Source organism: Aricia agestis, chromosome 1, assembly GCF_905147365.1.
Source record: "Aricia agestis chromosome 1, ilAriAges1.1, whole genome shotgun sequence".
In the NCBI taxonomy this organism is placed as follows: domain Eukaryota; kingdom Metazoa; phylum Arthropoda; class Insecta; order Lepidoptera; family Lycaenidae; genus Aricia; species Aricia agestis.
The window spans coordinates 15,837,406-15,854,799 of NC_056406.1; positions in this window are offsets into that span (position 1 = coordinate 15,837,406).

Genomic DNA, 17,394 nt, shown 5'->3' on the forward strand with positions numbered 1-17,394 from the left:
TTGAGACCACTGAAGCGAGGTTTATAATTTCTTTAATGATGTACGACAATGGTTTAATTCGATACTATAACGTTATATTAGGTGTTTCCATGAAACTCGCAAGGTGTGAGTTGCATTAATAAGAATGTAGAGCTCCGTATGTAGCGAGTTTTCTAATCACGCGGTACGATATCGAATATCGCACTGATAAAGGCATACTTAGATGTAAAAAGGACTGCCCCCCTAGACAAGTGGCAAAACGCTAATGCTAACGCTACAAAATGTATGGATTTGACATTAGTATTCGCTAGCGAAGCGATCGCTAACGCTACTAAATGTATCAAATCGCATACATTTAGTAGCGTTAGCGCTAGCGTTAGCGTTTGCGTTTGCGTTTTGCCACTTGTCTAGGGGGGCTGATGTTGTTGTACGAAACGTATGTCTCTCTGTGCGATGTGAGACAAAATTATGTTGTTCAAGGCATGGGTGTTGGAAACGTTCTAACACGAAGCCTTAGTAATATTAACCTTCCATAGAGAATATCGTGTCTTCAATTATGTTACACGTGTTTGAGACTTGAGTTAAATGAACAATTGAAGACAAAGACGAGATTGAGTAGAAGTTGAACCAGGTAAGTAACAGTTAAAAAATTCCCTTTTTTGCACTTTTGATTTGAAATCAAAAATTTGTGGATTGCATGTGTAGCCAGATATAATATTAGCCAGATGATGAAGTAGGAAGGTTACAAAGTTCGTTTAAATTATAAGGAAAAAAAATGTGATTGTTGTTCCGTCTTTAATTAAAACTTAAACACTGATTAGTAATTACTAAATAGTTACATAATATTGGATAATTAATTATTATAAAATACTGTTACTTCGCAACTCTACATGAGTCGTAACTTCGTAAGTACCAAGCCACACGATGCGGTGCGGCGGCGGTGCGGCGCCTGACCGGTGCCGCTCCGGTTTCCTTGTATGGTAATTGGTATGACACACGCCGTCGTCGGTGCGCTCCGGCGCTGCACCGCACGCGCACCGGAATCGAGACGAGGCGTGTATGTATTGGTGGAGCTCGAGTCCGTCGCTACTACAGTACTGCAAAACGTTGCGGCGCCGCACTCACTGTGTGGCTGGTAATCCGGCGAGATGGCCTGCGGTGCGGGCTGCGGCGCAGCACCGCGTCACAGTATAGCAATATTAGGTAGGGATATGTCATATTGCTATACTGTGACCGCGTCGTGTGGCATGGCTGGTCGTAACTCGTAAAGCTGCCATGCCGTAGCGACTCTTTCATAATATTATAGAGATAGCATTAGAATCTTTGAGTTAACACGGATCCCTAAACCTATAATTGGATGCACTTTATAGTTTTACTAGTAATTAGTAGTATTTTTATAGCTGTTCAATGTTCATGGTATACGTAGCTTACATTTTTTGCCAGAATCATCACGCGATAACTCAACAAGTTTCAAACTGCATATAAAGTAAACGTTCTAGGTATCCATAGAATTATAGACTCGTTATGCAGAAATTAGTTTATGGCGTACATGTTTCCGGGATGAAAAGTATCCTTAGAGACCACTTTTGCATTTATGATATAATAATAATAGCTCCCACACCGGTTTCGGTGACGGTGGCCGATTTCATTGAAACCAGGCCAGCTACGCAGGAGTAATTTTTATAGTGCCCAAGTGTGTGCGCAGCACTCAAAAGCACTCTCTATTCCTTTACTCTCATAACCCAGTAGGACGGAAGACCGACACGACTGGCGAGAGATCAGGCGCAGGGCCGACTTTTTACATGCCCATCCGACGCATGGATCATCTTACTTGTCAGACAATCAGGTGATCAGACTGCATTGTCCTAACCAATCTTGGAAATAACAAGTTTCCAACGCGGGAATCGAACCCACGACCTCCGAGTCAAGAGCCACGCTCTATACCACTGGACCACGGAGGCGTCGATCTGTATCGGTATGATAATATTTAAATAAGTATGGATTCAAATATATCAGGTGCCTATGACAATACACGGAACAAGCTTAGCTAAATAAAATTATGTATTTCTTTCTGCAATAAAATTATATTATCATGTCTTGTTTATGAAGACATAAACTTAAAAACAATGAATAATGAATACGAATAATTATATTCTTGCTATTATAACGACGAATAATATAGTAACTAAATAAGTAATAAAATATAAGTAGTTAAATAATAGCTTAATCGGGGCTCCTGAAATCCCTCACCTGCCGCTATCGATACGGACATAATTTTTATTTAATTTTACTATTAATTTAATTAAGTATTATTTAAATACTAGTGATGTATAGCGCGGGTGCAAAGCCGGCGTCTGGTGCAGCTGACAAATTCTAAGGTCTCGGAAAGGTCGAGGTCAGAGACGGAAGTGATAAGAATATCAATAGCCTTATTAATTTGCGCGACAAAAGGGAAGCAATATGTTTAGATCGAAAAATGCTAAAGGTCAAATTCTGGAGTTTACATTAGCATTCTTTAAGGTATCGCAGCTGCGGCATGACAAGTGTTGCGGTGATTCTAATGAACTTAAGTCTCTTGAGTGTTGAGTCACTTCAAAGAGTATTAAATCTTGATGAGAGGAACTACTCTACGCGGCTGAGTGTTTAATTATTATTGAGTACGATTTTCCACTGTTTGCATAAAGCTGGCAGTCTCACTCTATGTCTTTCTTGGGCTATTTTTTTCACCGGATTGTTTCCCATACCATTGATGGGCACTAAACACATTAAATCTGAAAGAATTATTGGATTTTTGGAAACCTACATCTACATATCATTTTAAATCTATATGTGTATCTTAGGGCTTGTTTCACCACTTAGTGCTAAGTGCCGGATAGGCTATTCACAACTTATCAATCAGATAGAGTATATAGAGTATCAGCCAGATAAGTTGTGGATAGCCTATCCAGCACTTATCAGTAAATGATGAAACAGGCCCTTAATCACAAATTTAGAAAAGGAAACACTATCATGAAATAAACACCCACCTCATTTTCTTATTTGAATGAAAAATAACATTTTAGCCGTAATAAAAGATCGATATCACAATTTCATGATCACCAGCGCACGACGTCCATCATACCAGCCGTTCATCATGTGGAACAAAGCTCTAATTTGGGTGATTAGTATTAAATGCGCGCCCATAACAATAAACTATAGTCTGTCAAAGGGCACTGCAAAGGTGTTAGTAATTATAAGCAGTTCTTTATGTAAAGGTGTCTTTAATGTAATAACGGAGCGACGTGTATTCGACTCGATCGATTGCACTTGAATCTTGTTTGATTTGCATAATTATGTTTTATTGCACGGTGAGCAGTGTACCTGAGCGGGTAATGTAGAGGTGACACTGTTGGTAAGTAATTGTACCTAATGGCGTGCTTTTTGTACCTATACTGTCAGTAATAGTAGCAAAAAAGTAAATCAAAATCAGTCCACGCGTTTCAAATTTCAATGCTACGACATCATGGGCACACACAGACTTATCAACCTTTAAATTAATTATTTCAAAATTAAAAATTCATCACCATATTGTTCCGTTTTCTAAAAAAGTTTACCTATCTCAAATATTTTCAGCTGCATAAACAAGCAAGTACCATAATGAATTCTCAGCTGAGGTCTCTGTTCGGATGTGTACTCTCGCATCGTAGTCTGAACGCCTGTGAGGTAGAGTATTTCAGTTATAAACGTTTGACTTGTAATATAATGAGCTAATTTATTTTAACTATTTCTTGTTATGGCACAAAGCTGTAGTGAATTAAGTTGCCAATAAGTGTGTTAACTCAGATTCGTTTTATTTATAGGTAGTTGGACGTAACGGTCGCCTTAAGTAATAAGCACACTGAGACGGGCCGTGCCGGGGCTTAGCGTGCCGGGGCTCATCGCAAAACTCCGCCTCCATACAATTTGTATGGAAGCGGATGCGCGTATCGCACACTGTGTTGGGGCGCAGCGGATTTCCGCTACCATACAAATTGTATGGAGGCGGATTTTTGCGATGAGCCCCAGCACGCTGAGCCCCGGCACGGCCCGTCTCAGTGTGCTCACTCCTTTATCCTTAAGTTTGGAGACTTCTCACAGCTTAGTGCATTTTATGAGCGAATAACAAGACCTGCTGTTCATGCTACTCATCAATCGTAACCAATTAGGCAATGTAACATATTTTGATATGTTTTACTCTCAGCTACCGGCCAGCATCGTAAACTAGAATATAATATTACGCGGACGTAATTACAATAAATATGACATAGAGCGTAATAGATAACGCTCAGGATGTCGTATATTATCATCCCGCAGGAAGGAGTGATCCGCGATACCGCGCGGATGCCCGTTGCCCTGCGGACAGAGCGCGCGTCACGGGATAATACATCATACGGCTATGGTAATAAGGTATTTACGACGTTAAACGGTAATTTGGTGAGCGTTTACGGAGATAAATCAGCTGCACCTGCAGGCCGCGACGCCGATCGCGCGATCGCCCGCCCTCGCTACACGACTCCGAATTTATGCCACAAATATAAATGAATTTTCTAGATTGTTTTATGTTTATACTAAGATGTGGTTTTAATTTCTTTGAAAGATTTTCAAATACCAAAACCGGGGGTAGGAAGTTTTTTAAGAGCTAATCAAAGCCAAAATTAGCAATTAAAGCTCTTTCGTGACAATTGATGCGTAAAAAATCCTTTCATTTTTACAATAATTTATAAGATAACAGAGATATAGTTTGATTATTTCTTATATTATAATATGCAAGTACGTATCACGATTCGTGAAATGACGAGTCATAAAGCTTTCGTAGCTAAGTTTAGCATAATAAACGACGAGTTTTGACATCAGATATTTAGATCTGTTACGCTGATGTCCATAATTTACGGTCGAAAATACCAGCATAAGTGGAGATTTTATCGCTAAGGTGACTTCGCACCTTTGCCGAAAGTTATCTCCGCCGATATCTATGTAAAGCCCTCCATTGTGTGTGCCCGAAGGCTAAGACCCAATCCATCACACAGGCTAAGCCATCAAAAACGCCGCTGCAGAAAAAACCTTATTCCTGCAACACAATAATTTGACTTTGTAGTACTTTATTGTGAAATAATATAAAAAGTATGTGAATATAAAAAGTATGTGAATATAAACGTAGTTCGTGTAGTTGAGTATAGACTCCGATAGACTAAGTAGCAGTCTTTTTTAGTGAAAATCCCCTTATTTCCTGTCTGAAGAGTTGCAAGTGCGCTGCCGGCTTTTTAAGAGGGAATACGCTCTCTTGAAGTTGTCCGGAAATGCTACTGGCGAAAAAGGCTATATTATTGGTGGTGGCTGGGGTTAGATTATCGAAGCTTGTATGTCGATTCGTATAACACTGCTTTTGTGCGATTGATACAGTCTGCGATTAAAGGTTATAGGTATGAAAATCGGATTTAACGTCCTTTTAAAAATTACAATTTACTGCAGAGAATCCTACACTTGTAACGAAGATTCGCAAATTTTTAAAACATCTACCGAGCTATACAATATAATTAATTGATTAATATTAACATTGGAAAACTCCTACACTTTGTTTTTCTTAATTAAGTACCTTGTAATGTAACAACTGGTTATAATATAATTTATTAAAGTAATTAAAATAATGGAAACAACGCGATATTTTAATTTTTCAAGGTTACAAAAATTTCGCTTTTAAAATGACATTGAATTAATGAAAAGTGACAGAAACATAAATATATCGTTAAATAAGTCTCCGATAACAATTTAGATATAAATAATGGAAATTCTAAAAGCTGAATGAACAGATGGATTAAAACACCCACGTTTATAATAAGGTCAAATGGAATCAGGTGCTTAAAAACAATAAACATAATTAATTAAATTAATTAATACACGATCATAGCAAATTCGATTAAAAAAACTTTTTAAATATTTAAGGAAAACCAAAAGCTAAATGTAGCGATTAATACAATTATTTTGAGGATATTCTTACACGATGTCCGGTACAAAAGACTTACTATCAACCAAAAGTTATATCAGCTTTTAATATACACTATCGTCATACGTTCGCCCCATGGGAGAAGTAATTTGTTCATTTTTTATCATTTCTAAAAGAACTAACCTGGCTAATGTGGAAATATTAAATGTACCTACAAACACATCTTTGTCTCCTGCAACCCCACGTCTAGAACAGCACTATAACCAAGTCAGAACCAACCAACAAAATCGATCCGAAGTCCTAACAAAGAATTCCGTCAAAAAAAATTATGCAAACAAACAAAAATTACTCCATCGTAATATTAGTATAGGTAACCGTCTTATTAAATTACTACATACTTCAATAAATGTTGAATTAAAGAAAATGCCAGCTGTATGTAAATTAAAAGTTAAAATGTTAAAATAATTTAAAGGAATGTTGTTATGGCCAAAATTTTAAATTAATAATTAACTGTTTTATAAGTATTTAAAGGCCATGAATATCGCGTCAAATCTAAATGGTTATATATAATTTATTTGAAAATACCTTTAAAATGGAGCGAATTCCTTTTAAATAATAGGTATAGGGTCCAAAACTACGAATAATAAAAAAGATAAAAAATTAAGGAAACGTAACTCCCATACTTCAATCGTTATGAACTTTTGAATTTGGTTCCTTTTCGCACACTAAAATATGACAATAGCTACGAAAAACTTCACTCTTTACAAAATAAAGCCGTTGATATTTAATTGCCACTTGTATATAAATACACGAAATTGTGTACCGAATACATGCATAAAGTATGCAATTAGGGTCTCATTAGGCGCTTCGCAGACGACGGGGCGGGGCGGGCCGGTCAACTTCGCTGCGTATGCCCGTCCATGTCCGCGGCTGCCCGCGCCACGTACACAAAGCACACGCCATCTGCGTTACTGCATGTAAAAACGGTTTCGTGGTACGGCCCTGGTTTGTGTGATCCACGGCGGGCAGCCGCGGACATGCGCCGCCAGTACCCGCCGGGCACCTGCGGCGCTGTCTTTTTGCCCACCGTATGCGTTAGTAACTTGGTAATATAGGATTCCCTCTGTGCTATCGTTCGCGGCGAAACTGACCGGCCCGTCCCGCCCCTTCGTCTGCAAAGCGCCTGTAACCTCGCGGAATAAATTTTTGACACAGTTACTCTTCCTTAGTTCTTATTATTCGTAGATCTAAAATAATAATTATTACATTTTCGTTTCATTAACAACATTTTGTTAACCTACTGTTTTGTTCAACTAATCTTGCAGCGTTTTTTGCCGACGTCATAAACATTACAAAAAAAATATGGGCAGATAAGAGTATCTCTACTTCTCGACCCGCAATAGTATTGTACTTACTTCTTTCAGTGGTGGCCTTACCCATTGCGAAGCCCTGGGCGACAGATCTTTGCGAGGCCCTATGGCCGCCTATCTACCGCTGCCGACACTGAGACCTCTCCGCCAAAAAATCAAATAAAATGCCACTTTATGACCTTTTGCTTGACGCAAGGCCCCTTCAAGAGCGAGGCCACGGGCGATTGTCCTGTTCGCCACCCCCTAAGGCCGCCACTGACTTCTTTACGATAACGATTAGCGAGGTAGCGCGTAGGTATACTTCGAATTAATAAGATACCTTTGCACAATAAGAAGACTCTGGATATGATACTCTAAATAAAGTTAATTCTGTGTTCTGTTTTGCATGATCAAATTGATTACTCAGCCATTTGTGGTCCGATTTTCAAAATTCTTTTTGTGTTATATAGGGTTTAACTCGAATTTGGTACCATGTTCACAAAAGTGATGATCTGATGATGGGATCTATGAGGAATCGAGGGGACTCCTTGAAATTTGTATAGAAACATATAGTGATTTCGATTTTTTCTGAAGCATCCGAGGTAAATGCTACCAAAACGTAAGATTTCCTATCAGGTTATACCCTGGATCTGAAGGTACCCAACAGAACTTTTGAATCCTTATAGATACAGGTTCGGGGATTTTGGCGATGTTTAAATAACTGAAAGCATAAGCCAATGTATCAATCAATTTGATTAATCATCATCATCATAACTATATTAATGCCATGCATCATCACATTATGACACATTTATTGGTACTTTTCATATTTTGCATCGAAGCAGATGATTTTGATGATTATTTCGCTGTTTGTGGACCGATTTTCAATAATCTTATGTTGTTGTATAGGATATAATCTTAATTTCATATAAACACTAGCTGTTGCCCGCGACTTCGTCCGCGTGGACTTCAGTTTATAGCGCGCGATATCAACAAAATTGGTGTCAAAAACTTTTATAAAAAAAAAACCCCTGGTACCCCTTAAATCAAAACAGCTGTGCAGTGTGCACATAATATTTCATTTTTTTATTTAAATTAAACTTTATATTTTATGCCAAATTTTAAAGCTTATTTAGCCCCCCAATTACACAACTTTACCCATAAACTATTTATCATTGATAGGTTTAAAAGGTTACGTCACTGCATAGATAAAGTACTTACTGAGTTATTAACGTAGAAAAGAAATAACAATCGAAAAAAATCGAATCTGGAGTGTAAAATGACACCACCTTTTATAGAAAGACTTTTGAGCAAGCGTCAGCGCGATATAGGAGACGCACGGCGCCATCTCTTATGAATTTTTGGAACTAACTTAATTTGAACAAATTTACGCATTTCCACCGCCCTACAACCCTTTTTTCCAGAAAAAAAGGAGCCTATGTCCTTTCTCAGGCTTTAGACTATCTGTATACAAAATTTCATTACAATCGGTTCGGTAGTTTTGGCGTGAAAGCGAAACAGACAGACAGACAGAGATACTTTCGCATTTATAATATTAGTATAGATTACGAAAGTGGTGATCTGATGATGGGATCTATGAGCAATCGAGGTAAATTCTTGAAATTTATTAAAACACAAATGGTGGTTAAAATGTTGTTTCTAGTAACTTAAACATATTATGTTACAAATAAGTGAAATTTCATACGAAGGTGTCTTTTGATCCGAAGGCACTGACCAGAAATCCTGAACCTTTGAAGATAAATGTTTGGAAATTGCAGCATCGCTTAGATAACTGAAAGCATTTACCACAATTTCGCTTACAGTAACTTAATGTGAATAGTAAACATTCGTAATGGCTATTTACACATAAAACCTTAACTTGTAGATAACTAAAAAGAGTATTTTTTTTTTTTAACAAAAAATTTAAACCGACTTCCAAAGTAAAAACAATAATATTCAAAATATGATCTAAAAAGTATGAAATAATTCTTATTCTTTATTCGTGCCTTTTCCGAAATTCGACTTAACCTCAACCAATTCTGCACTCTTTCATTCTTTTGAAGTCGGTACCGGCCAAATTTTATGTCAAGTATCTGGGCTGGTATCGACTTCAAATGAATGAAAATTGAGTACAGAATTGGTTGAGGTTAAGTAGAATTTCGAAAAAGGCACGAATGAAGAATAAGAATTATTTCATACTTTTTAGATCATAATATTTTTAAGAATATTATTATGTTTACTTTGGAAGTCGGTTTAATTTAGGATATTCTTTAGAATCCTATCCTTCCTTTGAAATACGAGGATGGTTGTTACGGGGAGAAAATTTAAAAAAATACGGTGAATACCTAGAAAATTTAAGAATTCCTTACCCCCTTAAAGTTTTTCATAAAAATCTATTTATATACGATGAGGTAGATAACAGTAATATAGTTTTTATTTAAAACTAATAATATTTGAGTACGTAACAAAAAAAATACAATTCTACAGAGTTGAAGTTTTGATTTGAGCCAAGCAAACACGAATTGACTGACATGGCTTGATCTCAAAATATATTATGTTCAATCTAGCACATAGACATCTAAGTTGATTGTATCTGATGTTTCTTTGAAATGCTTTTTGCAAAAATAGTCCTGGTGAAATATGATAGGCCAGGGAACTCGGCATGTATGACGGAGGGCTCCAGAGCCTGTAGCCAAGACGTTTCCTTTATCGCTTCTTTATAGAATCAGGTAGAAACAAATCGAAATGACATTAAACGAATCGAACGTCATCTTCATATTATGTCAATTCCATACATTTTGATCGGCGATTCTATAAAGAAGCGATTAAGAAAATGTCTTGGCTAAAGGGCTGGGTCTCGACGTCTACAAAGTGCCTCGTCTCACGGCAACTCGTCTCGTTTCTTTATTGACCTATTATTTATCATACACGGTACAAGAATGTGCACTATGTATAAGTAGGGCTTGATGAATGCTCGTGCTTCTGTTAAAAAAGGGATTGAAGAGGGTTTAATAAAAAAATAGCATTTCAAAATGTACTCAGGTACCTACCTCAAGAAATCGCCATAAAAAAAAAGTTAAACCTTATAGGCATTGTTTAAAATTTAATAGCAATAATTACCTCTAAAATCGCTTTGTTTCCCGTTTTTATATGACAACAGTCTACACTCTACGCAAACCAACACCAAAAGTTAGTAAGCCATTTAAACAATAATTTTTAACAGCAATAAAAATAACTGCACGTTGTAGAGTCCATCGAATTCATAATCCTAATGTAACACTTAGTGGGAACGCCATAAATATTTAATAGACATTTTCCCACAACGGGGTGATCCTCAGGAGCGTTGTAACGGAGGAGTGATCGGAATCGAATAACTCGATCCCCCGGGGGCTGACGAGGCGAAATTATCCGCTCAGTTATTGTTCACTTGCCATTATTTAACACCAAGGGTGAATATCAGTGACCAGTTTGATTGAACAAGCTTTTTAGTTTGATGCAATTTTTTATTGGAATTTGAGATATAGTGATTGCAAATTATTATGAGCTGCAAATCTGTTCAATATAAATTTTATTTATATTTTTAAGTAGGAATTACGAATTTCGATGGCTGTGAAATCTGTACGGAAGAGACTTTAAATTATTACGACATTAGTTTGCCAAAATTCAAATTTTGGCAATTATTTTCGAAGTACTCGTACATACAAACACTTACATACAAATACATGTAAGTAGCACGTGTACTCCATTTAACAGCACTATTCACGCGTCCAGCTAATATCCACCCAAAAGTAACGTTTTCGAAATGGAAAACAATAGCCCGTATCACAATAACATAGAGTCGCGTATCGCACACAACTGAAATTCTTTTCAATTTTCCTGCAATCGAATTTGGCTGTTACATCAATCGAGTTCCCGCGTTTTCTGGGCGCACTTACACAATATCAATCAGGTTTTATTGGTGTTATCGAGGCGGGGCGGGCGGGGGCGGGGGTGAGGCGGAGGGCGGAGGGCGGGGGCTGGGGGTGTAGGGGGAATATTGGCTATTTGTATCAATAACCTGTCAATGAGCTCTCGCTCCTCGGGGATCCGCTCCTCGGCGTCTGTGACCGCAGTCGCAATGGTTTGATTAAAAACTATTAAGTGCGTGTGAATCAAGTTGTAAACCGATAACAATAAGGGCTATTGAGAATTGATTGCTACTTTCGATTGCTCTCATAGATAAATAAACTTTCTTTAGTTTGAAAACCTCATAAGTCAAAACTTAATAAAACATTGATTGTAGAGTATAAATTACTGTGCTGGAACTTACGAGTAGGTGAGCTGAGTAGACGTTTTTGTTACGAAAGTATAAAAAACGAATTTTAGCAAAGAAGAACGCTCAGAATAACAAAATTAAGTTATCTTTTTATCAGGCGAGGTCCTGCATATATTGCTTGTTATCAGCGCCGGCCGACAAAGTTAAATTTGGGGACACCTTATTTTCCCGGCTGGTTTGCAAAACACGTTCACGCTTCCCACCTATTTCCACATCTCAACGCTTATAGATACTATCTGTTACACCTATTTAGCTGTAGGAAATTACTGTATTGCGTAATTTGATGTCCATTGCTTGTGTATTTTATTCGGAAGGCTTCATTAGCAGAACAAAAGCAGCAATGTAAAGGCGATGCGGCTTAGCGTCGTCTATATGGCGAACCTGGCTGGGCCGGTGGTGCGGGCTCAGGTGGGCGCTCTCTTCACACCGATAACACGCTAATGCCCTCAACTTTGCACCGCAAGGGGGGGTGGGAGGCGTGGTGTAAGGGTGAAGCGAAGCCATTTGTGAAGGAAAAATGGGAAAAGTCGGATCATTCGCCTTATTGAACGCAAATAACTTTTATCGGGTTGCAATATTCGACGTGATAGCCTTGTACACGACGAAAACAGAATTGAGACGGTGTTTGTACAAAAACACGTTCAGGTATGTATGTATTTTACAAAGTAAAATTGTTCTTAGTAGTTTCTGAGGAATCTTTAAAAATTATTGTTTCAGTACTTGCCTAGAAAAATACAGAAAATGCTTTTATAAGAATGAGTACGGTTTAGAATGTAGAGAATTAGATATCTGCAGTCGTTAGTAACAATATACATAGTATCAAACCACATAGGTTAGTAAAGAATTCTGAGTTATATGTAAGTTCCAAGGCTACATACCAAAATGGAACACTCACTACTAAAACAGATTTAAAGCCTGGAAAACGAACGGGCAAAGAGAGCAAATCCTTGTTCCACATTCGTACGTGTAAGATTTTAGTATTTTTTGTTAATGGTCCAATCCTAGCAACGTTTGGCATGGGGCCACGGCGTATCTACGTTACGTGAACGTTTCGCCTGTACGTACAGTGCGTTCAATGTTATTTTACTTAACCATCACCTTTATGTCAACGAAATAAGAGCTATGTTTGTAGAAACTCGGGGGTAAAATTATTCTGAACGGAATATACGCGACGTACTCCGGCGGCTGTCAAGGACCTGTGTTTGCGGTAATAAACGTGAATTTACAACGTTACAGTTTCCCGAAAAGCGGAGATGCGGCTATAGCGACATTAGCCCGCTCCTGTGTAAAGGCATCTTTACATCTATTATTTTAAAAAAATGAATAACCAAGTGGCATATATTATGAAAATTATCGTTACTTAATAGAATTTTGACAAACTTACTTTGTGATGTAACGTTGCCTTAATTTTTTCGTAACACGAATTGTTTTTATTATAGCTATGTTGTTCTTAATATTACTATATAATAATTCAGTGTGTATTTTTATGCGTCAAGTACACACTACAGAATAATAATTGTCCTCTACCTTAGTCATTGCTAGTCAGCAAACGCGTATTATACGCGCAATATGACGTGTTAAGTAATCTTGTTCTAGTCCCATAATCCAATGAACGAATTGATCGTGTATTGTACAGGCTTCTTAAGAATCGGTTGCGTTGCATAGACACCTATGTAAAACATAATAAAAGTTTATTCGCACGTTTAGTATGTAGCAACGTATAAAAACCATCTCCGCGACTTATAACGACGATAAACTGTTTTACGATGTTGCGCCTTACAATTTTTGCGATAAACTTACCTCAGTAGGTACGTTAACATTTTATACCTTTCTAACTGTGTCAGGTTATTCTATTATATATTGTGTACGTTGTGACATAACATACTTAGTACTTATGTTATGTCTCGGAATATATTAATACAAAATAACTGCCAAAACGAACAAGCCTCCTTCTACGTTACGCGTAGCGCGTAGCAACTGGTAGAGTGTAGACTACGCAGTGGTCATAATATCAATCATCATAGTACTATAGAAATTTAGGTTAACTTATTTGATTTTATTTTAGAGCCCTATATCCATGTCTAGACATAGTGATACTAGTATCACTATGTCTAGACATAGTGATACTAGTATTATTCTAGTCTCTATGTTCAGATCGAACACATTTCACAATTTTTTAAATCATAATCATAATAGCAACTTTTTTTTAAGTTGCTATTATGATTATTAAGTACAATGTTTATTTTCTTGAAAATATTAAAACATCACGTTTGTTATAATGTTTAACTCTTGGAATTATAGCATAGTAGAGTTGTTCCTCAGTTAAAATATCTCTAGTTTCCTTACTTCACTTGTTTTAACAGTCACACTTATTTTTGTTTTTAGCAGCCCAACTTAAAAAACAAAATGGCACATTCGTATGTACAGAATGGCGCCGATTTATCCGGATCACCCGAGCACCGACGACGTTCAACATTAAAGGTAAGGAGTGCGAATGGTCGCGAACAGAAAAACCGGGTTATTCCCATTCGGAGCACGTCCCTCGACCCCGGCGCAGCAGTTAAAAGGGGATTATGAGCGGAGTGGCCAATAACACCACACGCCCGCTTTAAGGAGCCACGTCGATAATCCATCGCGTTGCCTTTGTTTTTGCCAATGTAGTAAACGGATTTGTTTAAGCTGAAGGTTTAGGGGGCTTCTTGTTTAATTTAGAAATATAATTTAATGTCTCAACTCAATATTTGTACATACATGTTTACAAAATGTACATGTTGCACCTACAGGCTACAACATGTATACGTACAAATTTTCTACTAAGTACTTATATAAGTACTGTATATTGTTAAAGAGTTTCAATGTTAGATAGATATTTGTGAATTCTTCTATGAGAAAATCACCACTAAAATTATATTGAAATTGAACATTAACAAATCAAATCATTAATTGTAATGAATGTGAGAGCAGCGAAATGGCAAATTCAATCAGACCATGTCGAAAGTACGGCGTCATCCGAACAATTTCTGCGATTGGAAACAGTTTTACAAGCGATAAATTCTTGCAGGGTGGTACAACATTTATTAGCTACAATCCAGATTAGATTAGCGTTGCATCCCCACAGGCCGGGGCCCCGGGGACGAGGAATTTGTCCTCGTAATGTGGCCACGCGCCGGACTAATTCGATGCCTCGACCCTTCTATGTGACTCGAATGTCGCCTCGCCGCTGTTTCGTTATAATTGAATAGTTGGGGTGCGTTGTTTTCCTAGATAACTTTGCGCTTTGCATAATTGCATGTCGCGACTGCTTCGCAATCTGTCACGCCGTGTTAGCTGTTATTGATAACTGAATCACGGACAATAAACGATTAATTAGCTGGTAGATAGTTTATGTTGTCATCAGATTTGTTTTGTTGTTGTTAACTTAACTATTGTTGACATATTTTAGCTTAAAACCAGGGCTTACATTAAAAAATATATCTACAGCCGAACATAGAAAATCTTCCTTTTTTGCAAATCGGTTAAAAAAGAAACAGTCTCTACTTTTGAAAACTTATTCTCAGGGTACTGGCGCCTGTGTGCAAAAAAAAAGGATTTTGGCGCCCCTTTAGGCAAATTTTTTGGGTCCTTGGTTTTGGCGCCCCTAGAGGATGGCACCCGTGTGCGTTGCACACATTGCACATATGGTAGCGGGGGCCCTGCTTATTCTTGATAAGATTAATTCATATTAATTTACCTAAGCACTGTGGCTGTCAGAACGTATTAACATGTTAAAGTAAAAAGTAAGTCACCGTTTATAAACATAGAAAGCAAGGACCTGTGGTAGATCTCGGCGACCGAACAATCCGAGCTTACTACTGAAAGCGCTACGCGTAACGCCATCTAGTAGCAAGTTGCTGTACAAACAAGACCGGTTTGTCAGCCGTGACATTGTAGAGCCGTTTTAAGACCTAAGAAAAGGTGCATAAAGCAGCTCTATTGAGGATAGTTAGTTCTTACTTAGTTAGTTTTATCACATCATTGTTTAGTAAAAATAACATTACTTATGTATTCTGAAAAGGAAACACTCGTTTAATTATAACTTTAATTTTATAATATAGACACGAACGATATTCTACGAGTCTACAGCATATTATATTATATTTAAGTAATGTTAGTTTAACACTACAGAAACTAACACAAATTAAACATTCGAAACCAATTCATTAAAAATTAAAATACAATACCAACTAGATAACTTTATTTTATCGCTAATAAAAATAATAAACAGCCATTAAGTATCATTGAATATTTTTTTAATTAACACAAAAATTATTATGGTGTTTTATATTTGAATGGAAAAAGACACCGCGGGGAGTGCATTAAATAAAGATGAAATAGCATTTAATGGTATTCAAATAGCATCAGAACTGTAATGGTACAAAAAGGTTAATGTCGAAATCTCTCCGTTGTAGATGTTTTATTTCTATCGAATTATATTCAACTGTCTACTTGCATAATATTATATACATATAGTAGTGTAGGTTTTAATTTTTATGTGATTGTTATTTGTTACTTTTCTATCTTGACTGGTAATTGGTATTGACTAAGTACCTACTTGGGAGATTTTAATGTAGAAAATGGAAATTACTACTCACTACACAGTCCTCAAAGATTAAGTACCATCATGGTGATTTACTTCTTGACCGACTTCCAAAAAGGAGGAGGTATGTATCTTTTTTTTGTATGTTCAACGATTACTCAGCCGTTTATGATCCGATTTTTGATTCTTTAACGTTCGCTTAATGACAAAATCGAACGTGTAATTAAATTGTGAAATATTATCCTCAACGTTTTTAGCGTTGTAATACAGTATAGTTATACCTTATTTTAAAAAAATTATGCAGCGAATAACTACGCAAGATAAACTTGACTTTGTCTGGTATATTGAAAAATCGGCCAAGTGCGAGTTAGACCGCGTACGAAGGGTTCTGTACCACAATAGAGCAAGAATAGGCTGAAATTGTGTTTTTTGTATGGGAGCCCCCCTTAATATTTTATTTAAATTTTATTATTAATTATTAAAGTACAAATACAACTGAGTATTTCGTGAATATTTCAAGTGCCTATGTGTGGCCGTTATTGATATCGAGCAAAAAATAGCAAAATAATCACGTTTGTTGTAGGGAGCCCCCCTTAAATATTTAATTTATTTTGTTTTAGTATTTGTTGTTATAGCGGCAACAGATATACACAATCTGTGAAAATTTCAGAAGGCTAGCTACAGGCGCTGTCCGAAGGGGGGGGGGGGGGGGGTCACAGGGGACATGACCCCCCCCAAAATCTAAATTCAAATTGAAAAATCTCAAAATCTTACCAAATAATAAAAGGAAATTTCTAGCTTTCCACCACTGCGTCCTTAGACCTTAGACAGCTGTCAACCCAGAACCGAGGGCGCAGATAAAAAATATATATTAGTGTAGTGATAAGTGAGTGACCCCCCCCAAAATTTCAGGCTGCGACCACGCCTGGCTAGCTATAGCGGTTCTTGAGTTAGAGCCTGGAGACACACAGACAGACAGACGGACAGACATCGAAGTCTTAGCAATAGGGTCCCGTTTACGGAACCCTAAAAAGACTTAGTTCACATGAAGCCTAGCGGACCTTGGAAAGTTATACGCTACTTAAGTTTTTTAATAGTAAGTGTATAGAACCAGAGAACAATATGGCTCTCTAGGGTGACGTAGACGTACAGCGTAACATATCAATGGGGGCGTAAAAACCATTTATTTTCATGAAACCAAGCAATGGAAATCAAT